At 34.5% G+C, this 15,706-nt stretch overlaps 1 pseudogene; it reads left to right on the top strand.

Moving 5' to 3' along the window:
* The first annotated feature begins 1,107 nt into the window (after positions 1-1,107).
* Positions 1,108-5,468, top strand: LOC131171275 (asparagine synthetase [glutamine-hydrolyzing] 1-like; annotated as a pseudogene).
* The last annotated feature ends 10,238 nt before the right edge of the window (positions 5,469-15,706 follow it).

Genomic DNA, 15,706 nt, shown 5'->3' with positions numbered 1-15,706 from the left:
GTGCCTCTTTCAGAATGTTTGTCTTTAATTTCCCATCATCTGGTACACATGTTCTTCCCTTGTAGTACAAACACCCATTCTCTTTACCTCATATTCAGTTTTATTCCCCTCTCCCAATACTAACTTAAGCATCGAATTGGTGATCAGTTGATTCACCCAATGTTCTCTCTTGTTTTACATATCCATACCCACGGAAATTCCTGTGGCCGCATCAATTATTTCTGTACATCAATTCAATAAGCAATCAAAATATTTGATAATTTAAAATCACGTCGTTGTAAATTAAATGGACTAATTTGCTATCTCTCAAATTGATTCAAAGAGACTTTAAAAGGAGAAATTATTTATATTTTTAAGAATTTTATCTCTGGAGATTGAAAGTGATAACTGATAAGCACTATTCTCTTACTGCACATTGGAATGGAAAGCGTTATGGGAGTTTCCAGAAAAATACTTTAATATATATATATATATATATATATATATATATATATATATATATTAAATTACAAGCAGTTTTTGGACATTAATTTAAAATAATTTATATATTTGGAAATATTATTTAATGGACTAGTTTATGCGAATCGTAAAATTATTACAGAGAACTATATTAGTAAATGAAAAAAATTAAAGTGTAAATTTAAAAATTTTCTAATTTATTATTTAAAAGAAATAAAATATTCATTTTTTTAAATGTTAAAGATAAAGGATAAATTTGAATTCCACATTTAATCTCTTATGTGGAGAAATTATATAAATCGATTATGTGTCAATATATTATTTAGTCATTTTAAAATACTGAGCCTTTTTTTTTTAATTTTAAAATGCGAAGTCGGCAGTGCATTTGTTCGAAATGAATAAGCCTGAGGGTACCACGTGTAACGTGCTTGATAGACGTAAACGTTGGCCCCCGAATACTTGGGAATAGAAGAAAAGAAGAAAAAATCGACGCCGCTTATTGGCCGGTTCATAAATCTTGAAATTGTAACAGGCTGCATTTTTAGGTCTATAAATACGTGGCTTCAGATGGTCTAATCTAACGCATTCAACCGACTAATAACTATACGTGTTGTTTACTCCTATCAACATTCCGCCACTTCCTCTTCCCTTAGTCTGTTTTTCTTCTCTTGCTACACCCAAATTTCCTTTCTTCTTCTTCTTCAGCTGTTGTCATACCTTGTGGATGTTTTGAGTGTGAGTTTGTTATTTAGTGAAAAAGCTTAACAATGTGTGGGATACTTGCTGTTCTTGGTTGCTCTGATGATTCTCAGGCCAAAAGGGTTCGCGTGCTTGAGCTCTCTCGCAGGCATGCAATTTCAATAATTCTCTTTCATTTTCGCCCTCATATTATTTTCATTTTTCATTGAGAGAAAATCTCTCTTACTAAAAATTAAATCTTTAATTAATTTAATTTATTTTCTACCTTTATATATGTGTGTATACATTGCATGAGTACTCTAACAACACAAAGAAACGTTTTATATAATGACATTATTTGGAGATAATGGTTATTATTTTGCACCTTAATATTATCTACGCGTTGACCTGAAACATCTATGCACGTGTTTCCCCCTGAGCTACTACTTGTTTACGTGGTCGTCATTTACATATGTGATTAGGGGTGTGCAGTTTTCGGTTTAAATCGAAAAATTGAATTGAATCGATTAATTTAGTTCAATCGGTTTGATTTTAAAATTTAATGAATTCGATTCAGTTTATAATTTTAATAATTTCAGATTAATCGGTTCGGTTCGGTTATTTTCATAAAAAAATCAAAAAAATCGAACCGAATCGAAATTATTAATATATAGGAAATAAAAACAAATCGAACCAAATTGAATCGAATCGAATCGAACTGAACCGAAATCAAAGAAAACCGAACCAAACCTTAAGATTTTTGAGTTTTAATTTCTAATTTTTTTTGTTTTTATATTTTTATTATTTAGATTTAATGTTAAAAATATGAAATTTTATAAATTTCGATTTGATCGGTTTAAAACCGAACCGAACTGATATTTATCGATTCGATTCGATTCGATTTTCTCTTATTAATCAGTTCGATTCGATTTTTAAAACTTTTAATTTTCGATTTTTGATTTTCAATTTTATCGATTCGGTTCGATTCGAAACCGAACCGACCGTTTGCACACCCTGTGATAGAAAATTTTTACTTTAAAAGTGAAAAATAAAATATAAAAATAAATAAAAAGTGGGTTCATTATGTTTAACAATAAAAGTTACTTGGAATGCTGAGATCTGTTGTTGTGTAGTTGATACGAGTAATTAGTGTAATATATGTACAATGAATTGAAATGGAAACAGATTGAAACACCGGGGGCCAGATTGGAGTGGGCTCTACCAGCGTGGGGACTGCTATTTGGCTCATCAACGCCTAGCTATTATTGATCCTGCTTCTGGTGATCAACCCCTGTTTAATGAAGACAAAGCCATCGTTGTCACGGTAATTTTTTTCTCTAAAATTTGTTTTCTGGATTCGTGAATTTTCCTAATTGTAGTAAACTTTTATGATCGTGTAAAACAGGTGAATGGAGAGATATAAACCATGAAGAACTGAGGCAGCGTTTGCCTAATCACAAGTTCCAAACGGGCAGTGATTGTGATGTTATTGCTCATCTGGTGGGTAAAAATGATTAGTTTTATGGGTTTGAATCTGTAATTGGAATATGCATAAATATAATTAATGGTTTTGTTTTAATTATTCAGTATGAAGAATATGGGGAAAATTGTGTGGACATGTTGGATGGAATGTTTTCGTTTGTTCTTCTGGATACTCGTGACAATAGTTTCATTGTTGCCCATGATGCCATTGGGATCACTTCCCTCTATATTGGCTGGGGGCTTGATGGTAAGATACTTGTTTTGATAATTTTTTTTTGGGTATAAACCTCAGAGTGCTGGAGACAGATGAGTTAAAATCTCATTGGTTGTTTTGATTTCTCCTTGAACAACCTTTTTTTTTTTTATTTTTGGGTTGATTTGGTAAAATCTGTTCATTGATTGTCATACATATTCAGGTTCCATTTGGATGTCATCTGAACTGAAAGGTCTGAATGACGACTGTGAACATTTTGAATGCTTTCGACCTGGGCATCTGTATTCAAGCAAGTCAGGAGGATTAAGGCAATGGTATAATCTGCCTTGGTTTTCTGAGACTATTCCATCAACTCCATATGATCCGCTTGCTCTAAGACGTGCACTTGAAAATGTAAGTGCCCGTAAAATCAAACACCAAAATACCAAGTAAACTTTTCTGGTTGTAGCTCAGGTGTTTGTTTATTATGTGTAATTATGTGCAGGCTGTGATTAAAAGGCTAATGACTGATGTGCCTTTTGGAGTTCTGCTTTCTGGGGGCTTGGATTCATCATTGGTAGCCTCAATCACGGCTCGCCACTTGGCAGGTACAAAAGCTGCTAAGCAATGGGGAGCGCAGCTGCATTCCTTCTGTGTTGGGCTAGAGGTTAGTTGAATGATTTCTTTGCCAATTATGATTCACTCTGATGTAACAAATATTTTACTCATTTTTATCTTTGTCATCTGCCAAGCAGGGTTCACCAGATTTGAAGGCTGCAAAAGAAGTTGCTGATTATTTGGGTACTGTTCACCATGAATTTCATTTCACTGTTCAGGTGTGAAAACAGAATCATAGTTTAAATTTGAACTTAGTTTTCATCATTTGTGATTTGTAACTTGTGATCTTTTCTTGAGATTTAAAGGCTAAAGTAAATTTGTTTGGGATTATGACAGGATGGTATTGATGCAATTGAAGAAGTGATATATCATATTGAAACATATGATGTCACAACTATCAGAGCAAGCACCCCCATGTTCCTTATGGCACGTAAGATTAAGGCACTTGGAGTGAAGATGGTCATTTCTGGTGAAGGTTCTGATGAGGTTTTTGGTGGTTATTTGTACTTCCACAAGGCACCTAATAAGGAAGAGTTTCACCGAGAAACATGTCGAAAGGTAACTATATCATGCCTACCAAGACATCTTACCGTTTAAATCTTATGGGAGACATAAAAAAAGATATCTTTCTATTGTGTTCTATGCGTATAGATAACTATATCATGCCTACCAAGACATCTTACCGTTTAAATCTTATGGGAGACATAAAAAAAGATATCTTTCTATTGTGTTCTATGCGTATAGATAAAGGCCCTTCATCAGTATGACTGCTTGAGAGCTAACAAAGCAACATCTGCATGGGGTCTGGAAGCTCGAGTGCCCTTCTTAGATAAGGAATTTATTAACGTTGCTATGGCTATTGATCCTGAGTGGAAAATGGTAATTCCATTATTTCATTTAATATAAGGTTTAATTTGGTTAATTTTATTAGTATGATTTTTTTTAATAAATTAATGTTAGGGAATACATTTTCAATGCTTATTAATTGATTTTTGTTTCTTTCCTATGTTTTTTCAATCAATTTCAGATAAAACCAGAACAAGGACGCATTGAAAAATGGGTTCTTAGGAGAGCTTTTGATGGTGAGGAGCGTCCTTATCTGCCAAAGGTGGACATACATTGTTGCTTCTTTCAAATCCACAAATCACATTAACTACTTAAATTAACTTGTCTTGTTTTATTGCTTGCAGCATATCCTGTACAGGCAGAAAGAGCAATTCAGTGATGGTGTTGGCTATAGCTGGATTGATGGACTCAAAGCTCATGCTGCACAACATGTATATATTCCAACCTTTTCTCTCATATCCTTTAGTTTGATGCTATAAGTTTCTTTGGCATTGGGTTCCACTTAAAATATAATGGGGTAACTGAATAGGCTGCTTATGACTTCTGTTTAATTTAATAATTTCAGGTTACAGATAAGATGATGCAAAATGCTGAGCACATCTTCCCTCATAATACCCCCACTACCGAAGAAGCCTACTACTACAGAATGATTTTTGAGAGGTTCTTTCCACAGGTGATTAAATTGAATCCATCATACTCCATTCTATGAAATGATTATACGCTGAAGTTGTTTGATACTAATTGCTTACTTTACAGAACTCAGCCAGGCTGACTGTTCCAGGAGGAGCAAGCGTAGCCTGCAGCACAGCCAAAGCTGTTGAATGGGACGCTGCATGGTCAAATAATCTTGACCCTTCTGGCAGGGCTGCATTAGGTTTCCATCTTTCAGCTTATGACCCACAGGCATCTGCTACCAGTGCAGGAATAATGCCACCAAATATTGTTGATAGCATACCACGGATGATGGAGGCTGGCACTCTAGGGCTCACAATCTCAAGTTAGCAGCTGGTGATGGCCTCAAATATTGGTGAATTTGAGGTTAAAACAGATGGTGTTATTTAAGCTTTGGTGTCCTTGATGTATAAACCGTGTAACAGTGTAGAAGTTACAAAATAGCATATGTGATGGTTTGAAATCCTCATGTTTTGATTACCTTGTTGTTTTTGAAACAAGGTATTTCCTTGTCTTTTGATCACCACCGTTGTTTTAATGCATGGTATTGAAGTGTGTTTTCTATATTTTTGTGATAATGCAAACTTTCCTTTTATTTTTATGATTAAGATGAGCTATATTTCTTCCAATAAATGGTACATTTTTAATTTTTAATAACCTAAAAAAAAAAAGAAAAAAGTATCGCTGTGCTAATAATTCAGTGATTGGCATGATGATTAGGTGAGTATTTGAGAATTCTTATGATATAAAAAATTTAAAGATCTTGAGCTCTGCAATTTTTATTTGAATATTTTTCATAAAGTAATGAAAATTATTTTTAGTTTTTTTTTACTAAAATAGTTTTTTAAAGCTTATTAACTCCGTATAAGTAGTTTGCGCTTAGCTGGTCTCAAGCATAGACAAAGGAGGAGGGTTGCGGAAGGTGACAACCAGCGTAAAAATTTCGTTACACCTTATGATATGGATTCAAATGATATAAACGTTGGGGCGTCATTTACTTACAATGCACTATATCGGAGCTCGAGTGTAGTGAGAAATATGCAAGGGTGTAGGGCGTTCACCGAAAGCGACGCGCCATGCCGACATAGAAGGAGATCAATTAGGAAGGAACAAGACAGGAGGAGGATCAAGGTTGGTACTTGGAATGTTGGATCACTTACAGAAAAATTAATAGAACTTGTGGATACCTTAGAAAGGAGAAGCGTGAATATTGCTTGCATTCAGGAGACTAAATGGGTAGGAGAGAAAAGCAAGGAAGTGGGTAGTTCATGGTACAAACTGTGATTTACCAGAAAGGATAAAAATAAGAACGGAGTGGGCATAATCATAGACAGGACATTGAAAGACGCTGTAATAGCTATGAAAACAGTAGGAGATAGAATTATACTAGTAAAGCTAGTACTAGAAGGAGAAACAATAAATGTAGTTAGTGCTTATGCCCCACAAATAGGACTAGATAGTGAGAGTAAACAAAGGTTTTGGAAATATATGAATATATGAATGATTTAATGCAAAGCATACCGAATGAAGAGAATATTTTCATTGGTGGAGATTTGAATGGACATGTAGGAAGTGATAGGTAAGGTTATGAGAATGTTCATGGAGGTTTTGGTTTTGACAGTCGAAATGAGGAGGGAAAAAGCATCCTGGATTTTGCTATGGCATACGACCTAATACTAGCAAATACTTACTTTATAAAAAGAGAGTCACATTTAGTGACTTTCAAAAGTGGGCAACATAGAAGCCAAATCGACTTCCTCTTAACCAGGAAGACAAATAGAGCTCTATGCAAAGATTGAAACGTCATTCTAGGAGAGGCTTTAACAAGTCAATATTGGTTAGTGGTCTTGGATGTCAAGTTTAGGAACAATTCAAGTAAGGTCAGAAGAAATAGTGTAGCTCGAACAAAGTGGTGGGAGTTCAAAGGAGTAAAGCAAGTGAAGTTCAAAAATGAGCTTCTCGAGTCCATAGCATGGAAGCTGGATATGGAGGCCAATGATATGTGGATATAAATGGCATCAAAGATTAGAGAAGTAGCTAGAAAAGCACTTGGAGAGTTTAAAGGACATGGACCACCCTCAAAAGAGAGATGGTGGTGGAATGAGGAAGTACAAAATACAGTGAAGAGAAAAGGGGAATGGTATAAGAAATTACCTAAATGTGATAATAATGAGGCATATGAATAGTACAAGATAGCAAAGAAAGAGGCAAAAAAGGCAGTTAGTCAAGTAAGAGTACAAGCCTTTAAAAAGTTATATGAGAAACTTGGAATTAAAGAAGGGGAGAAAGATATTTATAGATTAGCAAGGAGGAGAAAAAGGAAATGTCAAGATCTCAATCAAGTTAGGTGCATTAAAGATAAAGAAGGAAAAGTGTTAGTGAAAGATGAGGACATTAAAGAAAGATGGAGAAATTATTTTAATGATCTCTTTAATAATAGTAAAAATGGTAATAGTATGAATATAGACTATAGAACAATAGAAAAGAATGTGAATTATACTAGTAGGATTAGATTTTTAGAAGTAAAGGAAGCACTTAAGAGAATGAAAGTAGGTAAAGCCTGTGGACCCGATGGTATACCAATTAAAGTGTGGAAGTGTTTGGGAGATATGGGAGTGGCATGGTTAACTAAATTATTTAATAAGATTCTAAACTCAAAGAAAATGCTTGATGAATGGAGGAAAAGTATTTTAGTATCTATTTTTAAAAATAAGGGAGACATACAGAGTTGCTCGAACTATAGGGGAATTAAACTCATGAGTCATACTATGAAATTATGAGAGAGAGTTGTGGAGCATTGACTACGTCATAATACTTCTATCTCTCTCAATCAATTTGACTCCATGCCCAGTCGTTCAACTATGAAAGCGATCTTTCTCATTAGAAGCTTGATGGAGAAATATATAGATGTGAAGAAAGATCTACACATGGTTTTTATTGATTTGGAGAAGGCTTATGATAGTGTTCCAAAAGATGTCTTATGGAATGTGTTAAAATAAAAGAGGGTATCTATTAGGTACATACAAGTGTTGAAAGTTATGTATGAAGGAGCAACTACTATTGTGCGCACAGTGGGAGGGGACACAAGAGATTTTCCGATCTCAATTGGATTACACTAAGGATCAGCTATATGTCACACCTTATCCCTTTATAAGGCATAACATGATCCCGTAGAATACCTAATGAACAATCGAGCTTCACCTTCCGATAACTCGTCAAGTACCCTACAAGAGATTTTAAAACCATTTTCTTACTTTTTGGAAGTGGTGAGTATTTTCTTACATTTAATAGAAGTTTAAAAGTTAGTTAAATTTTTTTTTTATTTTTATTTGTCCGCAAATTTTGGAAAAGTTTCGGCAGAGTGTCGTCTATAATTGGGAAAAACCAGTTCTTCAAAACCTGTGAAAACACTCCCAATAATTTCATTTCTCAACCCCAACTGCCAATATATTCTCAAATCAACATCAATAGCAATAATTCAATTCAAAATCCAAATTTCAAATCAAAAATTGTCATCTCAAAACATTTCATAAATTCATGCACATTGCATTTTAAATATTTAATTTCCATTCATAATTTAATTTACAAACATAAAATCTCAAAAATAATATTATTACACATTGATTGTACAACTGCTTAATCTGCATTAATACATATGACACTAAACTATTTACATTAAAATAATTACAAGGGTATCAACAAATATCCGTACAAAAATCTCAGTGTAGTCTTATCAATAGTAGCTCACTTTGCTGCTTTCTCCTTGCTCCTATCTGTGACAGCAAAAGAAGCTATCGCTGATTATAAAAATACTTAGTGGTGTATAATAAAGTATAAAATGCATAATATAAAACATTTGTTATCAATTCACAGTTCAAATATTTCACAATCACCTTTCAATTTTCAAATCACATTTATAACAAATCACAATTTAAATATTTGACAATTTTCAAAGCTTAATATAACACAAATTTGATCAAACAATTTAATAAATATAGTGTTGCCAATCAATAATATAACTTAGGCCATGACACAAAATTTTCAAACATGCCGTGTTGTACACCACGACAAGGCAAACTCACCCCACTAATCGAAATCAATGAGGGAGGTAGCTAGCTAGCTAATGAGTACTCATCCAAACTCACATGAGACTGGCAAGCCAGAGAGGGAGGAAAGTGATCAAATATCAAACTCAACCCCACAAGTGGAGGAGGAATATAGTAAGGGAATACCATGTCAAGTGTGAATAAAAAACAATTTCAAAATCATATTATTCAACATTTCATGCAAAACATTAATCAATTTCCATTTCAAATTTTCATTTACAAAGTAGGCAACACAACATTCTCGAAATTCATAATGAATAAAACACATTCACAATATATAACAAATTAATCTTCATTGTGAAAACTATAATTTAAAAATATTTATGCACAAACCTAATGTGAGTCGCCTCTAGGACTTGACTCAGTTTGTCCTATCATTTTCCAGGTCTTTTTCAGCTGAAACATGTAATTTATAGTGTTTCAGTATCTTATCTCATAATAAATCCAATAATTAATTCATATATACTTAATTCTAACCCTAATATACTTAAATTAACGCTCTTGAAAATTTTTATTTTGGGGTTACTATTCATGATACTATTCAAGTCAATTTGTTGACTTTCTTATGCTTAATAGGTATAGGGATTTCAATTTCACTCACATACTACATTTTGATTACTAATTTTGTTGGTTTTAGTTGCTCCTTAGATTTTTAGGTTTCCTAGGCACAATTTCAAATTTTTCAGATTTGGTATTCCGTTTTTTACTGTTCCATTGGTCATGTTTCTATTAAAATTTCACAAAGTTTTCTTCATAGAAGTTATTCCTTATTGTCTCAACTTTAATTCTCTTTTTGAATCACTCAATTTGGAGTTTTTTAACCCAAGATATGACTATTTGAATGGGGCTAGCCGGATTTGGTGTTACCTAAAATTCTGGGCAAATTCTGGATTTTGGCAAATTTTGTGGGTTAATTGTAGGTGGTTTTTCAAACAAGTTATGGTCAAAATTTGGGTTTATTTTCTTCATGAAAGTTGTAGGGCTATGTCTCAGCTTTCTATCGGTATAAAATTCAGGTCATTTGGACCTTCCTAAACCAAGTTATGGTCATTTACGTAATTACTGTTCATTTGGTCATTTTTGTACAGGGCAGTGTGCCCAATTCCGGATTTGATCTAATTGTTCACTAAGTTATGGTCACTTTCTGAGCATGATTCCCAAATGAACAATGGCCCATTTTGTGTCTAGTTTCATTTCCAATTGGCCTCACACCAATTGGGTTCGTAAATTTTCAGTTTTGATCCCTGAAAGAGACCTAGGTCAAGCTGCCTGCATATTAACCTTAACTAATCCGAATTGAAACTTATTTCTAACAATTCACACACACCACATATAGTCACAATTGACCATTTCTCAACTCAAATAAGGTCATTTACATCAATTGACCAATTCTCAACTTTTTCTCCAATTTTTCATATGTTCAAAACCCTAATTACATAGTGTTCAAATCTAATGCATTCAAAGTGCACAATCATCTTCTACACACTCATTCAAGCATACTTACACATTTAATTCTACTAAAACACCATAAACCCCACTATTCCCATGGCTGCCAAATTTCCCATAAGTCCATACATGAATAAATTTCCAAGTTTCTTTACATAATTTCATCAATTTCAATTTTTTTCATGCATCTAACTCATAAAAATAGAAAGAATTTGAAGGAAAATCACTAACCTTTACTTTGAATTCCAAATCTTCAAATCTCTCCACTTTCCTTCCCAATTCCTTCTTCAATCTTCTTTTCTAGATCTACTTAAGAGTTTTTGGTGGAGAAATTAAAACAATTTTGGGTTAGTTTTAGGGTTTCAAAAGCTCAAAGAGAGCTTTAATGGAAGAAAGGAAAAGAAAAATAAGAGAGAGGAGTGAGGATGAAGAAGGGACGACAAAGTGAAATGGAAGATGACAAAAATTTCTCTTTTTAATTTTAATTGGTTACTTTATAAGTAATTATTCAAAATTTTCAAATTTAAAATTATAGTTTTATTAGGTCATGCATTATGTCATGCATGATGATGTCATTTTATTATTTTCATTTTCTTTTCTTTTTCCTTTCTTTTTCCTCACTTCTTCAATTTAATTGTATATTTCACAATTTTAATTTCTCACTTTTTATTGGACAGTTAGGCCAGGAATCACCTCTAGGGGTGAATTGACTAAATTACCCCTCGTCGGTCTGATCCGATTTGCAAGTTATTTGATATTTCTTCCGGATCCCTGACCTAATTATTTGACTTGCTTAAAAATTCTTTTCTGTGATTTTCTCTTTTCCACTGTGTTTGCAATAGTCCTAAGGACCGCGGCGTCACATTTTTTAGTTCAAAATTTGAGTTAAGACTGACCTCGCAATCACTTTCAGAGAAGGTCACCCATCACTGTGACTCCCAGCTTATTTAACCTTTTATATTCTATTTTTATTATTTTTACTTTTTCATCTGGTAATCACTATTTATTTTCGATCAGGGTTTTCTATATATCTTAAATATAGTTCTAATCCTCTTAATTGTCCGGATCGACACTGGTCATCGGAACAGTATAATATACCAGACTATCCAAATAGGGGTGTTACACTATAAGCTCTTATCTTTTTACACTAGTTTTAGATGAATTGATGAAACTTATACAAGAGAGTATTCCTAGGTGCATGATGTTTGTGGATGATATTGTTATGATAGATGAGACGCGAGGAGTCAATAGAAAGCTAGAGCTTTGGAGAAGTACTCTAGAGTCAAAGGGCTTTAAGTTAAGTAGAACGAAGACAGAATACATGCATTGCAAGTTCAGTGAAGGCCAAACTAGTGATAGGGAAGGAGTTAGTTTGGATGGAGTGGTACTATCCCAAAGTAATCACTTTAAATATCTTGGCTCAGTCCTTCAAGTATATAGGGGATGTGAGGATGATGTTAGTCATAGGATTAAAGCTGGATGATTGAAGTGGAAACGTGTCATAGGAGTTTTATGTGATCGCAAAATTCCCAATAAGTTAACAGAAAATTTTATCGTACAACCATACGACCGGCTATGTTATATGGTAGTGAGTGTTGGGCATTCAAGGAGTCGTATGCGTCTAAAATAAGATTTGTAGAGATGAGAATGTTAAGGTGGATGAGTGGCCATACTAAACTAGATAAAGTCCGTAATGAGAATATTAGAGAAAAGGTAGGAGTGATGTCAATTGAGGATAAGTTGAGATAAGGGAGATTGAGGTGGTTTGATCATGAAGTGTAGACAGACGGAGGCTTCAGGGAAAGAAAAAAAGGGTAGACCTAAATTGACTTGGAGGAGAGTAGTACAACATGACCTAGAAGCATTACATATTTCTGAGGATTTAATCCAAAATTATTTAGAGTGGAGCTGACCCTAATTTTTTGGGATGAAGGTTTAGTTGAGTTGAGTTGAGTTGAGTTGAGTTAAGTTGAGTTTTTTAAAACTTATTATGCTTGAAATGAGTTTCGTGAACGGTGGGTGGGTGGATCTTCTTTTGTAAAATATAAAGTGTCTTTTAATGGTATGGAAATTGGGCTTATTGTCTCAAAGAGAGGTCTTTCGCCAAGGAGATTCTCTCCCTCCTTCCTTATTTATTTATTCTATGTGTTGAGGGGCTAACTGCACTTTTATCTAAAGCAGAGCAAAGAGGGATAATTATGGATGTAGAGTCAGTAGAAATGGGACTAGTATTTTCAACCTCCTTTTTAATGATTATAGTTTCTTTTTCTTTAAGGCAAATGAGGAGAAGTGTCTCAAAATTAAACAAATTTTGTCGCCTATTTAAGAGTTACAGGACAGCCGTTAATTTCCAAAAATCGAGTACATTTTTTAGTTCCATGCCTGATGGCATGAGACTGATGGTTAAAGAGAAAGTGGATGTTCATACCCTACTTGATCATGGGAAATATTTGGGTCTCCCTTCGCTCGTAGGCGTAGTAAAAAGTCGTGTTTTCCTTTTTAAAGGATAACTCTGGGGAGATTGCAGTGTTGAAAGATAAATTTCTTTCTAGGGTGGGTAAGGAAATTCTGTTGAAGTCTGTTGCACAACCAATTTCGTCCTATTGTATGAATGTTTCTTCTTCCCTTGTCAATTTGTGAGGAATTGGAAAAAATGATGAACTCTTTTTAGTGGGGTTTAAAGTCTAATGCGAGAAAATGCATTAATTGGATGTATTGGAACAGACTATGTGCACCGAAGGTCAAAGGTGGTTTGGGCTCTAGAAACCTTCATTCTTTAATTTGGCAATGCTTGGAAAACAACGTTGGAGATTACTCTCCAATGCAAGCTCTTTATTCACTCAGGTCTTCAAAGCTAAATACTTCCCTAAAGGGGACTTTTTGGATGCCCAGTTGGGGTATGATCCCAGTTTCATTTGGAAGAGCTTGCTGCATTCTCAAGTATTGTTTAAGAAGGGAGCGAGGTGGCGGGTTGGAGACAAGAAATACATTTTTATTTGGAATGATCCTTGGCTTAAGGATGACCAGTCTTTCTATGTTAGAATTCTTGTGAGTGATTGAAATGAATTGCTGCGGGTGTGTGGGCTGATTGACAATGAAAGGAGATGTTGGGATTTAGAAAAATTGGGATGTGAATCGCATTCCACAAATTCCCCTAATTAGCAGAAGTATAGCTGGTGGTAGTGTGGTATTTTGGAAAAAAGGGAACTATACAGTGAAATCGGGTTATGCTCATATGGAGGATTATTATGTAAGATTTGATTCTGAGATGAAAGGAAATTGGGACAGGTTGTGGAAGTTACAAATTCCACCTAAAGTAAGGGATTTTTTGTGGCCTATTGCAAGAAATATTATTCCTACAAGGGAGAGGCTTCAACAGAAAGGGTTGGATGTGGAAGATGATTGTTTATTTTTTGGTGCTCATAAGGATTTTGTTCATGTCATTGCTGCATTGCCCTTTGGCAAGCTCTTGTTGGGATCTAATTAGCATCTCTGATGAGCTTTTTCATGTATCTACCTCTGCCCAATTTTTTGCCTTATTATTCTTGTGCAGAGGAGACCAATTAGGAAGGAGCAGGATAGGAGGAGGATCAGGGTTGGTACTTGGAATGTTGGATCACTTACAGGAAAATTAATGGAGCTTGTGGATACCTTGGAAAGGAGAAGGGTGAATATTGCTTGCATTCAGGAGACTAAATGGGTAGGAGAGAAAAGTAAGGAAGTGGATAATTCAGGGTACAAATTGTGGTTTACCGGAAAGGAGAGAAACAAGAACGGAGTGGGTATAATCATAGACAGGACATTGAAAGACGCAGTAGTAGCTGTGAAAAGAGTAGGAGATAGAATTATACTAGTAAAGCTAGTACTAGACGGAGAAACAATAAATATAGTTAGTGCTTATGCCCCACAAATAGGACTAGACAGTGAGAGTAAACAAAGGTTTTGGGAAGATATGGATGATTTAATGCAAAGCATACCGAATGAAGAGAATGTTTTCATTGGTGGAGATTTGAATGGACATGTAGGAAGTGATAGGCAAGGTTATGAGAATGTTCATGGAGGTTTTGGTTTTGGCAGTCGAAATGAGGAGGAAAAAAGCATCATGGATTTTGCTATGGCATACGACCTAATACTAGCAAATACCTACTTTATAAAAAGAGAATCACATTTAGTGACTTTCAAAAATGGGCAACATAGAAGCCAAATCGACTTCCTCTTAACCAGAAGACAAATAGAGCTCTATGCAAGGATTGCAAGGTCATTCCAGAGAAGCTTTAACAAGTCAACATCGGTTGGTGGTCTTGGATGTCAAGTTTAGGAACAATTCAAGTAAGGTCAGAAGAAATAGTGCAGCTCGAATAAAGTGGTGGGAGTTCAAAGGAGTAAAGCAAGTGAAGTTCAAAAATGAGCTTCTTGAGTCCAAGTATGGAAGCTAGATATGGAGGCCAATGATATGTGGATACAGATGGCATCAAAGATTAGAGAAGTAGCTAGAAAAGTACTTGGGGAGTCTAAGGACATGGACCACCCTCAAAAGAGAGATGGTGGTGGAATGAGGAAGTACAAAAGGCGTTGAAGAGAAAAAGGGAATAGTATAAGAAATTACCTAAATGTGATAATAATGAGGCATATGAACAGTACAAGATAGCAAAGAAAGAGTCAAAAGGCGATAGCCAAGCAAGAGCACAGCCTTTGAAAAGTTATATGAGAAACTTGGAACTAAAGAAGGGGAGAAAGATATTTATAGATTAGCAAGGAGTAGAGAAAGGAAATGTCAAGATCTCAATCAAGTTAGGTGCATTAAGGATAAAGAAGGAAAAGTGTTGGTGAAAGATGAGGACATTAAAGAAAGATGGAGAAATTATTTTAATGATCTCTTTAATAATAGTCAAAATGGAAATAGCGTGAATATAGATTATAGAACAATAGAAAATAATGTAAATTATACTAGAAGGATTAGATCTTTAGAAGTAAAGGAAGCACTTAAGAGAATGAAAGTAGGTAAAGCCTGTGGACCCGATGAAATACCAATTGAAGTGTGGAAGTATTTGGGAGATATGGGAGTGGCATGGTTAACTAAATTATTTAATAAGATTCTAAACTCAAAGAAAATGCCTGATGAATGGAGGAAGAGTATTTTAGTACCTATTTTTAAAAATAATGGAGACATACAGAGTTGCTCAAACTATAGGGGAATTAAACTCAT

Source organism: Hevea brasiliensis, chromosome 12 (genome assembly GCF_030052815.1).
Source record: "Hevea brasiliensis isolate MT/VB/25A 57/8 chromosome 12, ASM3005281v1, whole genome shotgun sequence".
Classification (NCBI taxonomy): Eukaryota; Viridiplantae; Streptophyta; class Magnoliopsida; order Malpighiales; family Euphorbiaceae; genus Hevea; species Hevea brasiliensis.
The sequence above is the reverse complement of the archived record's forward strand: the minus strand, read 5'-3'. Positions and strand labels throughout refer to the sequence as shown.